The sequence below is a fragment of the Lissotriton vulgaris genome, chromosome 9, assembly GCF_964263255.1.
Source record: "Lissotriton vulgaris chromosome 9, aLisVul1.2, whole genome shotgun sequence".
NCBI classification, from domain to species: Eukaryota; Metazoa; Chordata; class Amphibia; order Caudata; family Salamandridae; genus Lissotriton; species Lissotriton vulgaris.
Window position 1 is genome coordinate 68,476,832 of NC_141697.1, and position 21,807 is coordinate 68,498,638.

Genomic DNA, 21,807 nt, shown 5'->3' on the forward strand with positions numbered 1-21,807 from the left:
GCTTCCGGACAATCCCACTTCTGACACCAACTGTAGTCGTGGGGTGTGTGCGGGCCGGAATAACAGGCGTGGAGGCCGTATATAGTGCGCTATGTCTCTTTATTTATCCGTGTACAGAGTTATTGAGAAGAAAAAAGGAAAGGGTGTAGCTCCGAGAGGGAAGGTGCTTGGCTGGAGATCACAACGACGGTTCCTCTAAGAGGGCTGTATCTTGGCCGGACGTCGGTTGGGGCGTTGTCCACCGGGTCGAGATGGTCCTTCACCGGAAAGGTGGTTCCTCGGAGGAGGGGCAAGGAGAGAAAGAAAGAAGGGCCGTTAGTCCGTCCGCTTTTAACTGCGTTGGCACCGAATACCGTCACCGGGAGTGCAGAAGGGGAACAGACCGTGAGGGAGGTAGGGAAAGGGGTACGATGAAGATTAGGAGGAGAGAAGGGTGATGTAGTGCTGAGTCAGTGCGGGGAGTTTTACTCTAGTGCCGGTGACTGACAGAAGTTGAGAGAAGTTACTATACAATATATACAGTGGTCGGAGAGAAAAAAGGGAGGTGGTGTCTGTTTACACTAGGGCTATTTACACGCTAGATTTACAAAGGGGTTTGTTACTCACATGCCCCCGCCGCAACTCTCCCGCGAGTTGCGCCCGCTCTCCAGCGTCTTCCACTGGACTCCACCAATCCTCCGTCCAGACTTCCACGTCTTCTCCTTCTTCACCGTTCTCCTTCACAGGTTCACCGCAAGCCGTCTCCTGCCACGAGTCAAACTCTCTGCACACCCCGCCGTCTTCGTTTCAGGCTTTTCCGTCCTCCGTCTCTGAGTAGGGGGAGGTACTTCCGGGGTTACTCAGGAGTCCATCCGGTTTTCCGTTCTTCCTGATTGGGTCCTGTAATGAGGAAGATAAGAATGGAGTCCGGGTTGCTAGGGACGCCGATGGATCGGACTGCGAGGTCCGGGACTTTGAGGGAAGCGTCGGGGTATGCGAGGTAGGGACCGTATTCTGTTCACATCCCCTTCCCCTAGCTGTCCTTCTTGTTCTGGTTGAAGGGGGAGGGTATGGGGATAGGTAGTCGGCATTTCCCTGATCAACGCCTTTCCGGTGCAACGTCTTGAATCTATAGGGTTGTAGGGACAAGAACCAACGTAGGACACTGTCGTTATGTCCCTTGTTGCGGGCCATCCATTCCAATGGAGCGTGATCAGTATACAAGACAAATTCTCGTCTCTCCAGATAATATCGGAGGCTTTCTACTGCCCATTTGATGGCCAGCGCCTCTTTTTCTACCACTGCGTAGTTCATCTCCCTGGGAAACAACTTTCTGCTCAGAAAAAGGATGGGTCGTTCCTCGCCGTTGTGGTCCCTCTGTGATAGAACAGCCCCCAAACCCTGTTCTGGCGCATCGGTCTGAAGGATAAAAGGTAGGCAATAGTCTGGGCTGATAAGCACAGGACCGGACATCAAGGACTGCTTTAGCTGGTGAAATGCTCATAGCATACGAGAGTCAGGGTGCCTCAATGCGTCTTCAGTCTTCATAGACTTTTTCAAAAGATCAGTTAGCTGTACTGCAGTCTGCGAGAAGTTAGGGATGAATCTCCTATAATACCCCAAGAGTCCTAAGAATACACAGAGTTCTTTTCGTGTTTGCGGAAAGGGGATTGACTGGATGGCGGTGATTTTATTGTTCTGGGTCGAATAACACCCTCGCCTAAAAGATAACTGTGAGAAGTTGGCCTGATATGTAGTGTTTCCAATTCTGGAACCACTTGGTATCAGTCCAAACAAACCCCAAAGATGTCTGGTTGTAAGTCAACCTTGTTAGACAAGCTATCCTAGTGGTAGCATGGACTAAGCAGCCTTAAAGGCTTAACTTAAGAGGTCGTGTTAAGCGAGCTGTTTTACCACATACAATCCTGTAATCAAATGAAAGGACACCACACAAGTATATATTATAAAAATATATGTATTTATTTCTAAATTACTCCCCAGTACTCTTTATGAGGAAAGGGGCACAAGCGTTAAATCAAAAGCACAGAATAACATAAAAAGTCGCACAATTTTGGATAAGGGCCGGTGGCCACTTAAACCATATACTAAAAAAGTGGTATAAGAGATACCAATCGAACAGTGGTTAGGCCTAGGACCTAGAGAATCGCTGGGAGCAGTCAGGACTAGCAATGCTGAAGTCGGGAGTAGCCCACGGAACTCGGGTGCAGCACGGAAAGTGCGGCTTGCACCAATGCAATGTCAATGGTGCGTAAAAGTTACACAAAGTGAGTTAAAAGATACTTCCGCTGAACCTAGAGGAACCAAACTCAAGACACAGACCCTAGAGGTGTGTACCAGTGTGGGAACACCGGCGTTGCAATGTTACCTCACCCACAGGCCGTGGGTGCACAGGGTCGAAGTGGCGTCGGGTTTTGACACGCAGGCTCTTGGTGCTTGGAGCTGTTGCAGCTGCAGGCGATGTGAAGCAGAAGTGTCCGGTGCGATCCAAGGGTGGATCGAAGTAGAAAAGTACCTGAAAGCAGAGGGGACAGAGTCTGGGTCACTCAGCAGTGACCAGGGTGGAACCAGGACGGAACCAGGCAATGTTGGGCGCAATCAGGTGGTTGTCGATAGGCTTCTCTCCGTTGTCACGTGGGCTCTAGGGCATCTACGACGTCCAGGAGCGGGTCACAATCTGTCCCACGTAGGCTCTCGCCGTCAGCACCGTCGGCTTCAAGATTGCAGCAAACAGCACTTGGCAAAAGCAATCCACGCGGAACCAGGAGATTGCCTATCACTCGAACCAGGAGGGTCAGAGTGGGGGCTCCTTTTTACAGGAGCTGGTGCAGATCTGGAGCAACCAGAAAAGCAAGTCGTATTCAAGTTTTCGTCGGCACAGGGGCCACAAGCCAGCTGGCAAGTGACCGGGCCAACGCGTCGAGCCAACACAAGCAGAAGGGCCCCACGCAGCACTCGTCGAGTGTGGAGGGGTGAGCTTGGGTGCAAGTGTAGCTCGGGGTGGGGGCTTCTCAAACCCCGGTGTACAGCTTCGAGGGTCACTCGTGGACTGCACGGTCAGCGTCTCGTGGCCTTTTCAAGATGGCGTGCCCCACGCTTCCGGTCGCCTCCACTGGTCTCAGCTCTGCAGGGACTGTGGATCGGGCTGGGAGAAGGCAGGCAAGCTTGATCTCGTCGATCTCTGTCGCTCGAGTTCCGGCGGGAACTGCAACAAAGCAAGGGTCGAGGGCTGGATGGTGCCTGTTTGCACAGGGTGGTCACTCCTTGACCACAAGGGAGATTCTTCCGTCTTCTATGTTGAGTAGAAAGTTGAAGGGTCCAGAATTCGTTTCTTATGTTTCTTCAGGATGATCTGAGTTGCATTGGCACTGCTCCCACTCTTATTCGAATCTGGTGGGCTGGACATCCTGCTAGGTCCCCTCCTATGGGTGGGACCTAGGAAGGTGGTGGTTACACCCCTTTCCTTTGATCCAGGCCGCGCTGGGACTGGGGCTGGAAGGCCCCAGAACCGGTTTGGCCGGATTATGCAAGGGGCAGCCTTGTGCTCCCCAGGCAGTGTCTGGTTTCTTTGAAACCTCCCTGCTGCAATCCACTATCTCCTGTCTGGGGTGGTTTAACACCGCCCTGCGACAGGAAACCCTTTGTCCAGGCCACCATTTGCTGAGTTTCGGTCAGCAGCAGGAGGCCAGACCCGTGTCTGTGGCAGGGGCATCCATTTTGTGGATCTGAGGCTCATTTTAAATCAACCGCGTTTCAGTAAAGTAACATGTCTTATCCCTCTAGAAGGGTGGAATGCTACCCCCGTCGCCAGAACTGGCGAGGGGGTAGTATTCCAATTCGTATGACACCTTACACGACATGTTTTGATAAAGCCAAACCAAAGTTGCCATATAACCGCGAGGATTATAAGGCGCTTAAGAGTATATGGTATGGCATTATCCCGGATCAGCTTAGGGAGTTGTTCCCGACAGCTGCAGACAGGCTCAGCTCATGCCAGAGCTCCATCTCACATAAAACCACGCACTCTGCCTCCAGGATTGATGAGGCCTTCCATAGGAGTGGCTTACAGGCTATATATGTGTCCAGATATAGGTTTAGATATAGGAATACTATATCTAAGCAAGGGGTGATTACACCCACTTGCCCCAGCTGAGTGATCAGCCAGTTGTGTCAATTTAAGAACCAGCCAGGGGTGGCAAAAGCTATGCTTCAGCCCCTGGTAGGCCTTGGTGGCACCTATGCCCTGAGCACCTATAGTGCATGGTACAGGGGCTGACAAGGAGTCCATTTCCAATTGTGGTATGTACCTATAGCACATGTATTATAAATTTAGAGAGAGAACAGCAGGCTGGGGGTCTGATTAGCAGGCCCACAGCCTCAGTAAGTCGAAAACCAGTGAAGCAAAAAGCAAAAATTGGGGTGACCATAGGATAGCAGACCCTACTCTCCTACACAACCCCCCCCCCCCAAACGCAGGGACATTAAACTTAACCTTGACCAGATAAGTCTTCATGTTCTAAGTGGAAGTACCTGGAGAGACCATCTGCATTACCCTGGTCAGTCCCTGGGCGGTGCTCCACTGTAAAGTCCATCCCCTGTAGGGAAATGGACCACCTGAGCAGTTTGGGATTTTCACCCTTCATCTGATTTAGCCACAAGAGGGGCTTATGGTCTGTCTGAATTAGGAAGTGAGTACCAAACAAGTATGGCCTCAACTTCTTCAGGGCCCAAACCACAGCAAAGGCCTCTCTCTCAATAGCTGACCAACGTTTCTCCCTGGGGGTCAGCCTTCTGCTAATAAAAGCAATGGGCTGGTCTTGACCATCTTGATTAAGTTGTGAAAGCACAGCTCCCACCCCCAACTCAGAAGCATCTGTCTGTACAATGAACTGTTTGGAGTAGTCAGGACTCTTCAGGATAGGTGCAGAGCACATGGCCTTCTTCAGGTCATCAAATGCCTTTTGACAGCTAACTGTCCACTGAACCTTTTTGGGCATCTTCTTGGATGTCAAGTCATTCAATGGTGTCACAATGGACCCATAGTTCTTTACAAATTTTCTGTAATACCCAGTCAGGCCCAAGAAGGCTCTGACTTGTGTCTGGGTAGTTGGAGGAGCCCAGTCCTGTATGGCCTGGATCTTGCTCTCCAGTGGTTGAACTTGACCCCCACCTACTAGGTGGCCCAAGTACACAACCTTGCTCTGCCCTATCTGGCACTTAGTAGCCTTGATAGTCAGGCCTGCCTTTTGCAGGGCCTCCAGAACCTTCTTCAGGTGGATCAGGTGATCCTCCCAGGAGGAGCTAAAGACAGCAATATCATCTAGATATGCTGCACAAAAGTCATCCAACCCAGCAAGGACTTGATTCACCAACCTTTGGAAGGTGGCAGGTGCATTCTTCAAACCAAAGGGCATTACCACAAATTGATAATGCCCACTAGGGGTAGAGAATGCTGTTTTGGCTTTTGACTCTTCAGCTAGTCTGATTTGCCAGTAGCCAGCTGTCAAATCAAATGTGCTCAGAAACTTGGCAGAAGCCAATTTATCAATGAGCTCATCTGCTCTTGGAATGGGATGTGCATCTGTCCTAGTGACAGCATTGAGACCTCTGTAGTCCACACAAAACCTCATTTCTCTCTTTCCATCTTGGGTATGAGGTTTTGGCACAAGGACCACTGGGCTAGCCCATGGGCTCTCTGATGGCTCAATCACTCCAAGCTCCAACATCTTTTGCACCTCAGCCTTTATACAATCCCTGACATGGTCAGGTTGCCTGTAGATCTTATTCTTCACAGGCAGACTGTCACCAGTGTCCACCTCATGGGTGCACCAGTTAGTCTGGCTGGGTGTGAGTGAAAACATATGTCTGTGGGCCTGCAACACCTGTATGCAGTCCACCTGTTGCTGCTCAGTGAGGCTGCCTGCCAAGGCTACTCCATCAACTGAACCATCATCAGGGTTCTGGGAAAGCAGGTCTGGGAGAGGGTCACTCTCTTCCTCCTGATCCCCATCTGTGGCCATGAGGAGACTCATGTCCTCCCTGTCAACAAATGCTTTCAAACGGTTTACATGGAGCACCCTGTGGGGGCTCCTAGGGGTACCAAAGTCAACCACATAGGTGACTTCTCCCTTTCTCTCAATGATAGGGTAGGGTCCAGTCCATTGGTCCTGGAGAGCTGCTGGGCCCACTGGGTCCAACACCCACACCTTCTGCCCTGGCTGGAACTCAACCAGAACAGCCTTTTGGTCATGCCAAGCTTTCTGTAATTCTTGACTGGCCTCCAGGTTTTTGGATGCTCTCTCCATGTATTCAGCCATCCTGGAGCGGAGACCAAGTACATAGTCCACAATGTCTAGTTTAGGCTTTTTGAGAGGTAACTCCCATCCTTCCTTCACCAAACTCAATGGACCCCTCACAGGGTGGCCAAACAAAAGTTCAAAAGGGCTGTAGCCAACCCCCTTCTGTGGGACCTCTCTGTAAGCAAAGAGCAAGCAGGGTAAAAGGATGTCCCATTTCCGCCTAAGCTTCTCTGGTAAACCTTTTATCATTCCCTTTAGGGTCTTGTTGAACCTTTCAACAAGCCCATTGCACTGTGGATGGCAGGGTGTGGTAAACTTATAGTTTACTCCACACTCTTTCCACATGGCTTTTAAGTATCCAGACATAAAGTTGGTACCTCTGTCTGAAAGAACCTCCTTTGGAAAGCCCACTCTTGAGAAAACTGCAATGAGGGCTTTTGCCACCACAGGAGCTGTGGTGGTCCTCAGGGGAATTGCCTCTGGGTACCTGGTGGCATGATCCACTACCACCAGTATAAATCTGTGCCCAGATGCTGTTGGAGGATCCATGGGACCCACAATGTCTATTCCAACTCTTTCAAAGGGTACCCCCACCACAGGTAGTGGTATCAGGGGGGCCTTTGTTGTGCCATCTGACTTACCACTGGCTTGGCAAGTGACACAGGAGCGACAAAACTCCTTGACATTTTCTGACATGTGAGGCCAGTGAAAGTGTGGAACAAGCCTGCCCCAAGTCTTATTCTGGCCTAAGTGTCCTGCAAGGGGAATATCATGGGCCAAGGTAAGAAGGAAACCCCTAAACTTCAAAGGTATAACCAACCTCCTGGTTGTGCCAGGCTTGGGGTCTCTAGCCTCTGAATAAAGGAGTCCTTCATCCCAATACACTCTATGGGTACCTTGAGCATTCCCTGCAGCCTCAGCAGCAGCTTGCTGTCTGAGGGGTTCAAGGGAAGGGCAATCTAATTGGGCCTGCCCCAGGTCTGCCCTTGAGGGTCCCCCTGTCCCCAGAAACTCAACCTGGTCAGGTTCAAGCTCCGCTGAGACAGTCTCCTCTTGGACTGCAGAATCAGTTTCCTGTGAAACTTGATCCTCAACCTGGGGCAAGTGGGAAGGCACAGCCTTAACCCTCTTGCTCCTTCTCTTGGGTTGTGGTTGGTCTATTGTTTCAAGATCCACCACTGGTTCAGGAAGGCACTTCTTAGCCTGAGACCTTGTCACTGCAAGGACATGAGCTGAAATCCCTAGCATTTCTGCATGAGTCCTGTACTCCACTTCTGACCAAACTGAGCTTTCAAGATCATTGCCTAACAGACAGTCTAATGGGAGGTCTGCACTCACAACAACTTTCTTTAGGCCATCTACCCCTCCCCAGGAGAAGTTCACAACAGCCACACTATGTGAAGTAGTGGAGTTGCTTGCATTGGTCACTAGGTAACTTTCACCTAGTACAATCTGTCCAGGGTCCACAAAGTCAGGTGTCACCATAGTGACACTGGCACAAGTGTCCCTGTAGGCCTGAGCCAGTTTCTCATTGATTAAGGGAGTCTGCCTATATTTGCCCAGGTTACTGGGGCTTACTGCAGTGGTCAAAGATAAGTCCACATCATATAGGAGAACTGCCTGTGTGGGGATTCTGACTAGGCCAGATTCCACCTCAGTACCCAAGGTTAACCCTACTAACCCCTTAGGTTGTGTACCACCACTGCTGACTGTACTAGGGGGTGCAGTTGCTTTAGGAGCTGCAGTGGTAGGAACTGGATTTTTCTTAGTGCATTCACTGCCCCAGTGTGAAACTGATTTGCAGGTATTACACCAAGGTTTCTTTGGGCCATCATTCTTCTTTTTCTTGTTTCCATTTTGGGAACCCCCCTCCTTATTGCTAGTTTGGGGGCCTGAAGACTTCTGGTCCTTTTCTTTATCTTTCTGATTCCCACCCTTCTGGTCTGTTTTCTTCTGGTCACCTTGGTTCTGGTTTTTCTGCTTAATCCTTGTTCTGACCCATTTGTCTGCCTTCTTACCCAATTCTTGGGGAGAGGTCAAATCAGAGTCAACAAGGTATTGATGCAACAGCTGGTTCTGACAGTTATTAAGGATCTGCTCTCTCATGATACGATTGTACAATCCTGTATAGTCTGAAACTTTACTTCCCTGCAGCCAACCCTCCAGAGCCTTAGTGGCACAATCAACAAAATCAGTCCAGTCCTGAGTCTGTGCTTTTTGGGTGTCTCTGAACAACAACCTGTATTGCTCAGTGGTTAGGCCAAACCCTTCAATAAGAGCACTCTTCAGGACAGAGTAGTTTTTAGCCTCCTCAGGTCTAACAGTGAGGAGTCTATCCCTCCCTTTCTCAGAAAAGGAGTACCATAAAATTGCTGCCCACTGATCCTCAGGGACCTGCTGTACCATGCAGGCCCTCTCAAGAGCAGTCATCCATTTGTGGATATCATCCCCTTCCTTGTAGGGGGGCACAATTTTTGTCAGGTTTCTATTGTCATAGGCCCTGTCTTTTTCTTTAGGAACTTTGCTGCCACCAGTGGCATCTAAGCCACAAAAATTTTCTTTCTCTTGCTAAAGCAAGTTTAGCTTGAGCCAAGGCTACCTCTTCCCTTTCTATTTGGAGTTGGACAGCCCTCATTCTGGCCCTATGCTCTTTTCTCTGGGAGGGAGTCATCCCTCTTTGAGATTCTCTTGAGGCACTAGAAAGATGAGAGTCCCCAGATTGAGATCTCACCCTCCTGTTACCTGGGAGAATTTGGTTATGAGATCTGGAGTGGTGCTGGCCCTCTCCATTCCCATGTAGGTCTAGGTTGGCCTGGTTAAGCCTGGCAACCTGTACCTGGGTCACCCTCTGATCCTGATCTTCAGGCTCATCTACATCTGAGCCTTCCTCTTCCTCTTCCTCCTTCTCTTCTTCTTCATCTGGAATATCCTCATTCTCAGGGGAGTTTATCCCTTCACCTGAATCTAAGGGAGCCTGACTCACCTTATCTAAGTCATCCTTTTCCAGGATAGCTATTAGGGAAGGAATGGTAGGGCCTCTGCCCTTTTTTAGCCCACTGGCTGTGCACAAGGCACTCAGGTCTTTGTGGCTAAGGTTGTCATATCTGGAAGTTGCCTTGGTAAGGTCAACTGCTACAGGAGCAGAGCCTGAGGCTCCACCTGTATCAGACATGACTGCTAGTGAGGTGTAAGTGATGCACTTACCTACACTAAGTGTTTTCCTACTGTACCTTGCTAGTGAGTTGTAGTCAGGGTGTGCTAATCCCTTTAATCTACAACTACTAAGTTCAGTAGAACTTAATATGCTAAGCTTTTGATTTATATGTACCTAAGGTACTTGATGTGATCTTTCAATTTGATATAAAGATTGCAATGGTAAAACAAACAGCAAGCTCAAATCCGCACCGCTGCACACCAATGTGAGAAGTTGGCCTGATATGTAGTGTTTCCAATTCTGGAACCACTTGGTATCAGTCCAAACAAACCCCAAAGATGTCTGGTTGTAAGTCAACCTTGTTAGACAAGCTATCCTAGTGGTAGCATGGACTAAGCAGCCTTAAAGGCTTAACTTAAGAGGTCGTGTTAAGCGAGCTGTTTTACCACATACAATCCTGTAATCAAATGAAAGGACACCACACAAGTATATATTATAAAAATATATGTATTTATTTCTAAATTACTCCCCAGTACTCTTTATGAGGAAAGGGGCACAAGCGTTAAATCAAAAGCACAGTATAACATACAAAGTTGCACAATTTTGGATAAGGGCCGGTGGCCACTTAAACCATATACTAAAAAAGTGGTATAAGAGATACCAATTGAACAGTGGTTAGGCCTAGGACCTAGAGAATTGCTGGGAGCAGTCAGGACTAGCAATGCTGAAGTCGGGAGTAGCCCACGGAACTCGGGTGCAGCACGGAAAGTGCGGCTTGCACCAATGCAATGTCAATGGTGCATAAAAGTTACACAAAGTGAGTTAAAAGATACTTCCGCTGAACCTAGAGGAACCAAACTCAAGACACAGACCCTAGAGGTGTGTACCAGTGTGGGAACACCGGCGTTGCAATGTTACCTCACCCACAGGCCGTGGGTGCACAGGGTCGAAGTGGCGTCGGGTTTTGACACGCAGGCTCTTGGTGCTTGGAGCTGTTGCAGCTGCAGGCGATGTGAATCAGAAGTGTCCGGTGCGATCCAAGGGTGGATCGAAGTAGAAAAGTACCTGAAAGCAGAGGGGACAGAGTCTGGGTCACTCAGCAGTGACCAGGGTGGAACCAGGACGGAACCAGGCAATGTCGGGCGCAATCAGGTGGTTGTCGATAGGCTTCTCTCCGTTGTCACGTGGGCTCTGGGGCATCTGCGACGTCCAGGAGCGGGTCACGATCTGTCCCACGTAGGTTCTCGCCGTCAGCACCGTCGGCTTCAAGATTGCAGCAAACAGCACTTGGCAAAAGCAATCCACGCGGAACCGGGAGATTGCCTATCACTCGAACCAGGAGGGTCAGAGTGGGGGCTCCTTTTTACAGGAGCTGGTGCAGATCTGGAGCAACCAGAAAAGCAAGTCGTATTCAAGTTTTCGTCGGCACAGGGGCCACAAGCCAGCTGGCAAGTGACCGGGCCAACGCGTCGAGCCAACACAAGCAGAAGGGCCCCACGCAGCACTCGTCGAGTGTGGAGGGGTGAGCTTGGGTGCAAGTGTAGCTCGGGGTGGGGGCTTCTCAAACCCCGGTGTACAGCTTCGAGGGTCACTCGTGGACTGCACGGTCAGCGTCTCGTGGCCTTTTCAAGATGGCGTGCCCCACGCTTCCGGTCGCCTCCACTGGTCTCAGCTCTGCAGGGACTGTGGATCGGGCTGGGAGAAGGCAGGCAAGCTTGATCTCGTTGATCTCTGTCGCTCGAGTTCCGGCGGGAACTGCAACAAAGCAAGGGTCGAGGGCTGGATGGTGCCTGTTTGCACAGGGTGGTCACTCCTTGACCACAAGGGAGATTCTTCCATCTTCTATGTTGAGTAGAAAGTCGAAGGGTCCAGAATTCGTTTCTTATGTTTCTTCAGGATGATCTGAGTTGCATTGGCACTGCTCCCACTCTTATTCGAATCTGGTGGGCTGGACATCCTGCTAGGTCCCCTCCTATGGGTGGGACCCAGGAAGGGGGTGGTTACACCCCTTTCCTTTGATCCAGGCCGCGCTGGGACTGGGGCTGGAAGGCCCCAGAACCGGTTTGGCCGGATTATGCAAGGGGCAGCCTTGTGCTCCCCAGGCAGTGTCTGGTTTCTTTGAAACCTCCCTGCTGCAATCCACTATCTCCTGTCTGGGGTGGTTTAACACCGCCCTGCGACAGGAAACCCTTTGTCCAGGCCACCATTTGCTGAGTTTCGGTCAGCAGCAGGAGGCCAGACCCGTGTCTGTGGCAGGGGCATCCATTTTGTGGATCTGAGGCTCATTTTAAATCAACCGCGTTTCAGTAAAGTAACATGTCTTATCCCTCTAGAAGGGTGGAATGCTACCCCCGTCGCCAGAACTGGCGAGGGGGTAGTATTCCAATTCGTATGACACCTTACACGACATGTTTTGATAAAGCCAAACCAAAGTTGCCATATAACCGCGAGGATTATAAGGCGCTTAAGAGTATATGGTATGGCATTATCCCGGATCAGCTTAGGGAGTTGTTCCCGACAGCTGCAGACAGGCTCAGCTCATGCCAGAGCTCCATCTCACATAAAACCACGCACTCTGCCTCCAGGATTGAGGAGGCCTTCCATAGGAGTGGCTTACAGGCTATATATGTGTCCAGATATAGGTTTAGATATAGGAATACTATATCTAAGCAAGGGGTGATTACACCCACTTGCCCCAGCTGAGTGATCAGCCAGTTGTGTCAATTTAAGAACCAGCCAGGGGTGGCAAAAGCTATGCTTCAGCCCCTGGTAGGCCTTGGTGGCACCTATGCCCTGAGCACCTATAGTGCATGGTACAGGGGCTGACAAGGAGTCCATTTCCAATTGTGGTATGTACCTATAGCACATGTATTATAAATTTAGAGAGAGAACAGCAGGCTGGGGGTCTGATTAGCAGGCCCACAGCCTCAGTAAGTCGAAAACCAGTGAAGCAAAAAGCAAAAATTGGGGTGACCATAGGATAGCAGACCCTACTCTCCTACAATAACCCAGGTACTTGACTGTTTGGGCAGCAAGGGTAGTCTTTGCGGGGTTAATGGTGAACCCATAAGAACCCAGGGAGGAGGCGACTTCATGCAGGTGATGTAAGTGTTGACCCCAGTCGTCACTGTAGATGATTATGTCATCCAAATAGGCCCCGGCATAACGGGAATGAGGTTGTAACACATGATTCATGGCTCTCTGGAAAGTAGCGGGAGCACCGTGAAGGCCGAAGGGCATCATGGTGAACTGATATAGTCCTTCGGGGTAGAAAATGCAGTTTTCTTTTTATCCTCATCTTTCAACGGGATCTGCCAATACCCTTTACACAGGTCAAGAGTACTGAAGTATTTGGCCTTCCCTATACGTTCGATCATCTCGTCAACACGAGGGAGGGGGTAAGTATCAAAGGAGGAGATCTTATTCACTTCTCGAAAGTCGATGCAAAATCTGATCGATCCGTCAGGCTTTGGGACTAGTACAATGGGTGAGTTCCAGCTGCTGATAGACGGCTCTATGACCCCCAGGCGCATCATCTGGACTATCTCTTCCTGGATGACGGCTCTACGGGCCTCAGGGACCCGATAGGGCCGTTGACGTACTGTTTTTCCGGGCTCTGTTATGATGGCATGTTCAATTACAGAGGTGCGGCCAGGGTAAGAGGAGAAGATCTGTTGTAGTGGACTCAAGAACTTCCGTAGTTCCTGTCTCTGCTTTTCTGTCAGATCCTGATCCATACAGACCTCATAGGACAAAACCGTTTCAGGTTCTGTATTAACTAGTACAGGACGAGGACCGACCCATGGTTTCAGTAGATTTACATGGTAAATCTGTGAGGTATGTCTGTTAGGGTCTGTTTCTACCTCGTAGGTAACCGGCGTCACTTGTCGTAAGATGGAGAAAGGGCCCTGCCACTAACCCAGTAGTTTATGGTCTGATGACGGGATCAGGAGAAGAACCAGGTCTCCTGGGACAAATGACCGTGGTTTTGTGCCCTTATCATACTGGTGTTTCTGGTTGGCTTGTGCAGTCACCATGTTCTGCCTTACGATGTCTCTTATTTGCCCCAAATGTGTCTTGAGGTTCTCTACATATTCAGGGAGGGGTCTGGTCCAGTCTGGTTCAGCCTCCCAGGCTTCTTTGGCCATGTCTAACAGGGTTCGTGGGGGTCGCCCATATAAGAGCTCATAGGGCGAATATCCTGTGCTGCTCTGAACCTTGCAGCGGATCGCAAACAGAGCTAGGGGTAGCATCTCTTCCCACCTCCTGCTCTCAAGGGCCAACAACTTTTTCAAGGTAGTCTTTAGGGTGGCGTTTTAGCACTCAACAAGCCCATCCGTTTGGGGGTGGTAGGCGGAGGTCCTTATCTGCTTAATACCTAATTGGGAACACACCTGCTTCATAAGGGCGGACACAAAGGGGTCCCCTGGTCGGTTAGGATTTTCCTAGGGAAGCCTACCCTAGAGAAGATCGAGATCAAGGCTTTGGCTATATTCTGGATTGTGGGTTGTCTTAGAGGTACGGCTTCGGGAAAGCGGGTGGCGTAATCAATCGACCAGTACTAGAGCATATCGACATCCGCTTCAGGAGGGCAACAGGGGGCCTATAATGTCCATCCCTACTCTGCTAAAGGGTATATCGATAACGGGTAGAGGCTGTAGGGGCACTCTGGGGGGTTGATACCTGCTATTCCTTTGGCATATCGGGCATGCACGACAGTACAGTTTTATTTGCTGGTAGACGCCTGGCCAATAGAATTTTTCCAGGATCGCCTGTCCTGTCTTCTCGTCGCTAAAGTGGCCCCCCAGCAGGTGACTGTGGGCGAGAAACAACACCTTGTCTCGGAAGGGTCCCGGGATTATCAACTGTGGTGTTTGTTGTGCCCCTCCCTTCCTGTATAAAAGGCCGTTCTTTCTAAAGAAATAGGGACCTACTTGTAGTGGGTCTTCATTGTCCAGGGCTCATCCCCACGCATCTTGCAGGACGGGATCCTCCTGTTGGGCGGCACGGAATTCTCTGTCGGTTTCCCAGGGGTGTTCTTCTACTCGGACGGGACATACAGTGACGTAGCTCCTCTTCTCTTTCTTCTTTTGGGTTTTTGATTTGTATGGTTTGTCTGATGTCTCTCGACATGGTTGGTCGTGTGGAAACGGGGCCTCTGACCACCATTTTTCTAAGCAGTCGGTGGTCTCATGGAGAAGACGGGGAAGTCCCGAATAGTCGCTGCCCAGTATTACTTGCTCCGGGAGGTTAGGTATAAGGCCAACGGTTAGCGTGCTTCCCTGGTCCGTAGGGTGTTGAACCTGAACCTGGGCTGTGGGGTATAGTTTTGTGTCACCATGCACACACTGTATGGCAACTGTACCGGTCATTGGTCCCACAGGGTTTGGCAACTCTTGAGAACGAAGTACGCTTTGTCTGCAGCCCGTATCAGCAAGGGCTAGAACAGGGTGTCCATCGATCCGTACCGGGCAGTGAAATCTAGGAGGGTTAGGTTCTGCAGCGAGGCATACAAAGTTCCGGGCGAGACCCACCTCCATTGGTTCTTCTTTCTGAGGGCATACTCGGGCGATGTGCCCATAACCCCCACAGTGATAGCATTGAGGACCAGGTGGGGGTGCTCGCGGAATAACAGGATATGGGAGCAGAGTGACGGGCTCCGGTTTCTTGGGTAGGGGAGGCCTCGGCGTTCGGTTCTGGTTATGAGGCTGTGGACGGTGAGAATGTTCATCTTTTGACCTCTGAAAGTCTTGTGCTCGGCTGTAGGCGCTGGCGATCTCTACCGCACTCTCTAGGGTGAGACGGGCGTGTTGGCGAACCCATTTTTGGGTAGAAGGATGCAGGGAGGCTAGAAACTGTTCCAAATATATTTTGGAGAGGATTTCTTCTTTCGTGGCGGAGGCCGATCGCAGCCAACGGTCGGCCAGATCCCTGATGCAGAAAGACAGACCTCTAGGCGTTTCTTGTGGCCCTTCTTTGGCCTGCCACAGCTTCACCCTGTAGGTTTCGTCGTCTATGCCTAGACGTTCCAGGATGCAACCTTTGATATCGGCATAAGGGGTTTGTCCCTGGATATTAGCCTGTTGATACGCAGCTTGTAATTCGCCGGTAAGTAGTGGACCTAGATAGTGTCCCCAACGTTCAGTGGGCCAGGCAGCGGCTTGGGCCAGCTGTTCTAAATTAGTAAAGAAGAAGTCCGGGTCTTCTCCCGGTACGTACTTTTGGAGAACCACTGAGGGAAGAGAAGTGACAGGTCTTTTTTGGCCTAGTACGTCGGTGAGCTTTCACATAGCTTGGTCCTGGGCTGCCCCTTGGCCCTTTATTATGTCATGCAACTGTCCCCAGTCATCCTCAGCGGTTTTTAAGAATTGCTCCATCATCTTCCCCAGCTGTTCCTGAGTCTCTGCGAGTTTTTTTACCGCGGCCTCCATGCTTCCGGACAATCCCACTTCTGACACCAACTGTAGTCGTAGGGTGTGTGCGGGCCGGAATAACAGGCGTGGAGGCCGTATATAGTGCGCTATGTCTCTTTATTTATCCGTGTACAGAGTTATTGAGAAGAAAAAAGGAAAGGGTGTAGCTCCGAGAGGGAAGGTGCTTGGCTGGAGGTCACAACGACGGTTCCTCGAAGAGGGCTTTATCTTGGCCGGACGTCGGTTGGGGCGTTGCCCACCGGGTCGAGATGGTCCTTCACCGGAGAGGTGGTTCCTCGGAGAAGGGGCAAGGAGAGAAAGAAAGAAGGGCCGTTAGTCCGTCCGCTTTTAACTGCGTTGGCACCGAATACCGTCACCGGGAGTGCGGAAGGGGAACAGACCGTGAGGGAGGTAGGGAAAGGGGTACGATGAAGATTAGGAGGAGAGAAGGGTGATGTAGTTCTGAGTCAGTGCGGGGAGTTTTACTCTAGTGCCGGTGACTGAGAGAAGTTGAGAGAAGTTACTATACAATATATACAGTGGTCGGTGAGAAAAAAGGGAAGTGGTGTCTGTTTACACTAGGGCTATTTACACGCTAGATTTACAAAGGGGTTTGTTACTCACATGCCCCCGCCGCAACTCTCCCGCGAGTTGCGGCCGCTCTCCAGCGTCCTCCACTGGACTCCACCAATCCTCTGTCCAGACTTCCTCATCTTCTCCTTCTTCACCGTTCTCCTTCACAGGGTCACCGCAAGCCGTCTCCTGCCACGAGTCAAACTCTCTGCACACCCCGCCGTCTTCGTTTCTGGCTTTTCCGTCCTCTGTCTCTGAGTAGGGGGAGGGACTTCCGGGGTTACTCGGGAGTCCTTCCGGTTTTCCGTTCTTCCTGATTGGGTCCTGTAATGAGGAAGATAAGAATGGAGTCCGGGTTGCTAGGGACGCCGATGGATCGGACTGCGAGGTCCGGGACTTTGAGGGAAGCATCGGGGTATGCGAGGTAGGGACCGTATTCTGTTCATAAGGAGTTAACTCAAGGAGGAGCGCAAGTAGAAGGTCCAGGTGGTGCCAGAAAGGTAATGGGAGAATAGGGGAGGGGTGACCCTAGGAGAGCTAGGAGGATAGGATGAGGAAGCATCAAACTAACCAGGTGCCAGACTAAGCAAGGAGATGAGGCGGGGGAGTGGCTGGGGTGAATAGGGAAAGAGAAGGAGTGGGAAAGAGGATGAAAAAGTGCGGATGATACAAAAAGTGGACTCAAGCAGAAATAAAATTAAATTTAAAAAAGTCCTTTTCCAGTTTCTATTACACAGGGACTGCTAGAGAATAGTCCTTTTACGATTTCTAGTTTGATAGGACCACCATCCTAATGACAGGTTTTCCAGCTGGGAGGGATCCTGAAATGCACCCACCAAGTTTAAAAAAAAAAGAGAGAGCTAGGGGCAGATCCAGTGAAGGGGGGTAAACTCTGAAACCTGGAGGCGTAGTAAAAATTCTGCATCCTGACAAGGCACCACCAAACGCTGCAAAAACCAGTCCGCAATCAAGCACAGTGGACCTGATGCAAATGCACCAAAATAGCCAGTCTGTACCTGCAGCGAAGCAGCGACTAGGCCGGAGACATCGGAACGGGAGCGGAACTGCAGAGAGCACAGGGCAATGTCAGGCCGTTGGAGCGGGAGCAGCAAAAGGAGGGAGCAGGGCCAAACAAGAGAAGGGCAGGAGATCACAGCACCGCCGAGAAGCCTGCAACAGCAGGAGAGTGGAACGCTGGAAGCGCAAACCTCAAGCCACGGATCAAATGTCGGGCTAGTATAGCATCGCCACTCACTTCGGCCTCATCCGTAGAGAGCGCAGTAAACAGCGACATCAGATGATCCACAGCCAATAATCTGGCAATGGAAGCGGTAAAAAAAAAAACAGCAGCGTCAGTCTGGCAACGTTTATTACATTGTAATAGCATACAATGTGAATAAATAGGGACTCTTGAGACTCAGACTGCTAGTGAGGTATACCTTGGATGTTGAGACAAATATTGGCAGCCAGGGGATCTATCACTGCACCCACCACCTGAAGTAATCATCAATTTATCAAACCAGGTTGCCCACCTCAAAAATGACCAGCTACCAATTGCCCATGTATTAGACACTTTAGAACATCGAATGAGAGGCAACAACAGTGCAAAGTGTAATAAACAACAACTCAGGCACAGTACTGAAGGAAGCAAGATGAGTGAGTCACTTCTTGTGATTTTTTTAGGTCTTGTGGCATTAACTGCGCGAAGCGCGGTCTCGCCAGAGACCTATTGTTAGCGACTCTGCTTTCCAGGAGACAAGACTGGCCACGCGCATGTGAAAGAGTCGGAATTGAGTGGGCCACGAGCACGCGAACGCGCGTTCCATTGAGCAGCTTATGGTTCCCTTCCAATGCGTGCAAATAGAGACAGTGCTTTCACTTTGTTTAAGTTTCGTATTTACTGCTGTCCAGATGCCTCTGGGAGTGCGCGGTTAGAGCGACTTTGAGCGGTTAGTGTTGCCAGGTTTCATTTTCTTTAAGTTTCGTTCTTACTGCTGTTGCGAGCTTTCATTTTCTTTAAGTTTCATTCCTACTGCTGTCCAGATGGCTCTGGGAGCTTTGTGCGCACATGAACACGCGCTCCATTGTCTAGGTGGCTTGTGAAAGCAGCGTGTACTTAAAAGCAAGTGGCGCCTTGCTGGCGGTAGTAAATGTAAATATTCATGGGTTTTTAGGGTGCTGTGAAGTGTCCGCTTAACACCATGTGAGAGGATGCTATTTGTTTACATGGTGCCGCGTGTCTACTTATTTTTTTATTTTATTGCGTGCTCGATTTGAGTAAATTGTAATTCGCGGCTTTGACTCGAAGCATTTCGATGCATTTGTAAAGGTACATTGTGTTATAAGCTGAAAATATTCGGCTTTTAGGGTTCTTTACTCCATCAGTGATGCATTTCGATAACTGCCAGGACATACACGACATGAGTGTTCTGTACTCCGTTAGTGCTGCATTTTGATACCTTCCACGACGTACAGGACATGAGCGTTTTGTACTCTGTTAGTGATTCATTTCGATACCTCCCATGACGTACAGGTGCCCGCTATTGTGGCACTATGAGAATTAGGCTTTTTGCGACGGTAATTGAAAGTGACGTGATTTAAGTATGTCCAGATGGTTCTTAGTTTTGCACACACTTGAACATGCGCTCCAATACAATTAATGTCTAGCTGTCTAGATGGGTCTGTATAAGGACAGGCTGGACAGAAATGCTGTTTTTTTTTTCTTTTCCAGCTTTCAGTTTAAGTTTCGTTCTTACTGCTGTCCAGATGGCTTTCTAGGAGACAAGACCTGTCCACGCGCATCTGCCAGGATCGGATCGGAGCGGGTGGCGCGCACAACCACGCGCTCCGATTCCGGCAGGCTGGTCACAGACACACCCACACAGAGACACGCGCACACACACACAGGCAAACACGCAGAGACATACACATACGCACACACACTAGTGCACATACACGCACGCATACACACGAGCACACAGAGACACACACCCCCCAGCGCACACACACAAGAGACTGCGCACACACACATACGAGCGCACACACACACCAGCGCACAGAGACACCCCCCTCCCCCGCCGCCCCCCCCCCACTTCAACTAAGCCCCACTCACCTCACTCTGGACTTCAGCCGCCACCGCGGGGCTCTCCCTCGGGCATGGGAGCCCCGCGTCACCACTGCTCTTCTGGCCGGGCTTCCAGCAGAAACGGAAGTCCCGCCCCCACGGCAGGTTTCGGCAGTGCACACGCACGTCTATTCCTGCTTCCGCTCATTCTGCTCTCTCCCCCTGGGGTCGCATATCTGGTATGGGTTTTACCTTTTTTTACAATAGCGATCTTTTTTTATTGTTATTGCTATTTATGTAATGCGAATTTGTATAGCGCAAACTTTACCCGAAGGTGTTGCTCGTTATTACTGGTTTGGCCCCAGAACAGCCTGATAGGGGGACATCGTTTTCCGACAGCTGTACATTGTGGGCTGAACTCTCCTCACAACCCGTGTGATGCTTCCTGAGGGCTCCTGCTGCGGGACAACAGGTGGAAGAGAGCCCGTGAGAGTGAAGCGGGGTCCGGCCTGTACTGCATGGATCCTCTCCTGAGCTTAGTCCCGAGCTTAGACTTAAACATGCAGCTGAGGCAGCAAAGTCTTTACATTGAGAAACTTCACTGCATTTATCCAGCCAGGTTGCCCCCAGTAAAAAGAAGGAAGCACCGTAACAGCTGTGAGCCCGTGCCTAAGGTGCATCATCAGAGCTGTGTGAATAATACCAGCTGTGAGCCCGTGCCTAAGGTGCATCAGAGCTGTGTAAATAATAACTGAGTCAGCCTCGTGCGTGTGGTGCATCATCAGAGCTGTGTGAATAATAACAGCTGTGAGCCCGTGACTAATGTGCATCAGAGCTGTGTAAATAATAACTGCGTCAGCCCCATGCGTGAGGTGCATCATCAGAGCTGTGTGAATAATAACAGCTGTGAGCCCTTGCCTAAGGTTCATCAACAGAGCTGTGTGAATGATAACTGCGTCAGCCCCGTGCGTGAGGTGCATCATCAGAGCTGTGTGAATAATAACAGCTGTGAGCCCGTGCCTAAGGTGCATCATAGCTGTGTAAATAATAACTGCGTCAGCCTCGTGCGTGAGGTGCATCATCAGAGCTGTGTGAATAATAACAGCTGTGAGCCCGTGCCTAAGGTGCATCATCAGAGCTGTGTGAATAATAACTGCGGCAGCTCCGTGCGTGAGGTGCATCATCAGAGCTGTGTGAATAATAGCTGTGAGCCCGTGCCGGAGGTGCATCATCAGAGCTGTGTGAATAATAACAGCTGTGAGCCAGTGCCTAAGGTGCATCAGAACTGTGCGATAACTGCGTCAGCCCTGAGCGTCAGGTGCATCATCAAAGCTGTAAGAATAATAACAGCTGTGAGCACGTGCCTAAGGTGCATCATCAGAGCTGTGTGAATAATAACAGCTGTGAGCCCGAGCCTGAGGTGCATCATCAAAGCTGTGTAAATAATAACTGTGTCAGCCCCGTGCGTGAGGTGCATCATCAGAGCTGTGTGAATAACAACTGTGAGCCCGTGCGTAAGGTGCATCATCAGAGCTGTGTGAATAATAACTGCGGCAGCCCCGTGCGCGAGGTGCATCATCCACATTGCTTAGGTCACCCAAATTCCTGCACTCTCTACCACACTGCTTTCAAAAACAGCATACTCTTGCACACACTCTCACTGCTCACCAATTCAAAGTTTTCTAAAAATGTTATGCACGGCATTGTCATACACAATGCCAATAACTCAAACTTTAATGCTGCGAGACCTATTGCATTGTAAATGCTTGTCTTTTGTATTCATTCCTTTTCTACAAGCGCCTAAACAGAGGCTTCCTCAGGGCTGCCCACATGCAAAAACTTATAAAAAACATAAGTATATTTGAAAAACAAAAACATGTGAGTTAGACAAGAAACACAAATATGTACCACATTATATCACAAGTGTTTATAACATTACAAACATTAAGTCACAGACAAATATTTAAGGGACTTAAGGAACCCATAATCACAGATACTTACACACACTTACCATGGTGTTATAAAATACATCTAAAACCTATTTTAATAAAAAGAATCTAAAAACGAATATCCGACATGTTATACATCAACAATAAACACACAACCCACATGGTCCAGTAAAGAGTGAAAGGAAAACAAACATTTGTATCCACACCCAAATAATAGGAACCACATCTTCAACCAAAGCATGTGGGTAAAAGAAAGAGGAAGAGAAGAGGCAGATGAGTGTGAAAGGCAGGCACACAACTCACAGTACTAGTTTGATGTCTCATTGTATGTTGTGATGAGACTCAATCTGGCATTGTT

General features: G+C 50.0%; 1 pseudogene; it reads right to left on the reverse strand.

Moving 5' to 3' along the window:
- Positions 1-14,033: 14,033 nt before the first annotated feature.
- LOC147689615 (uncharacterized) overlaps positions 14,034-21,807 on the reverse strand; it is a 29,245-nt pseudogene continuing 21,471 nt past the window's right edge.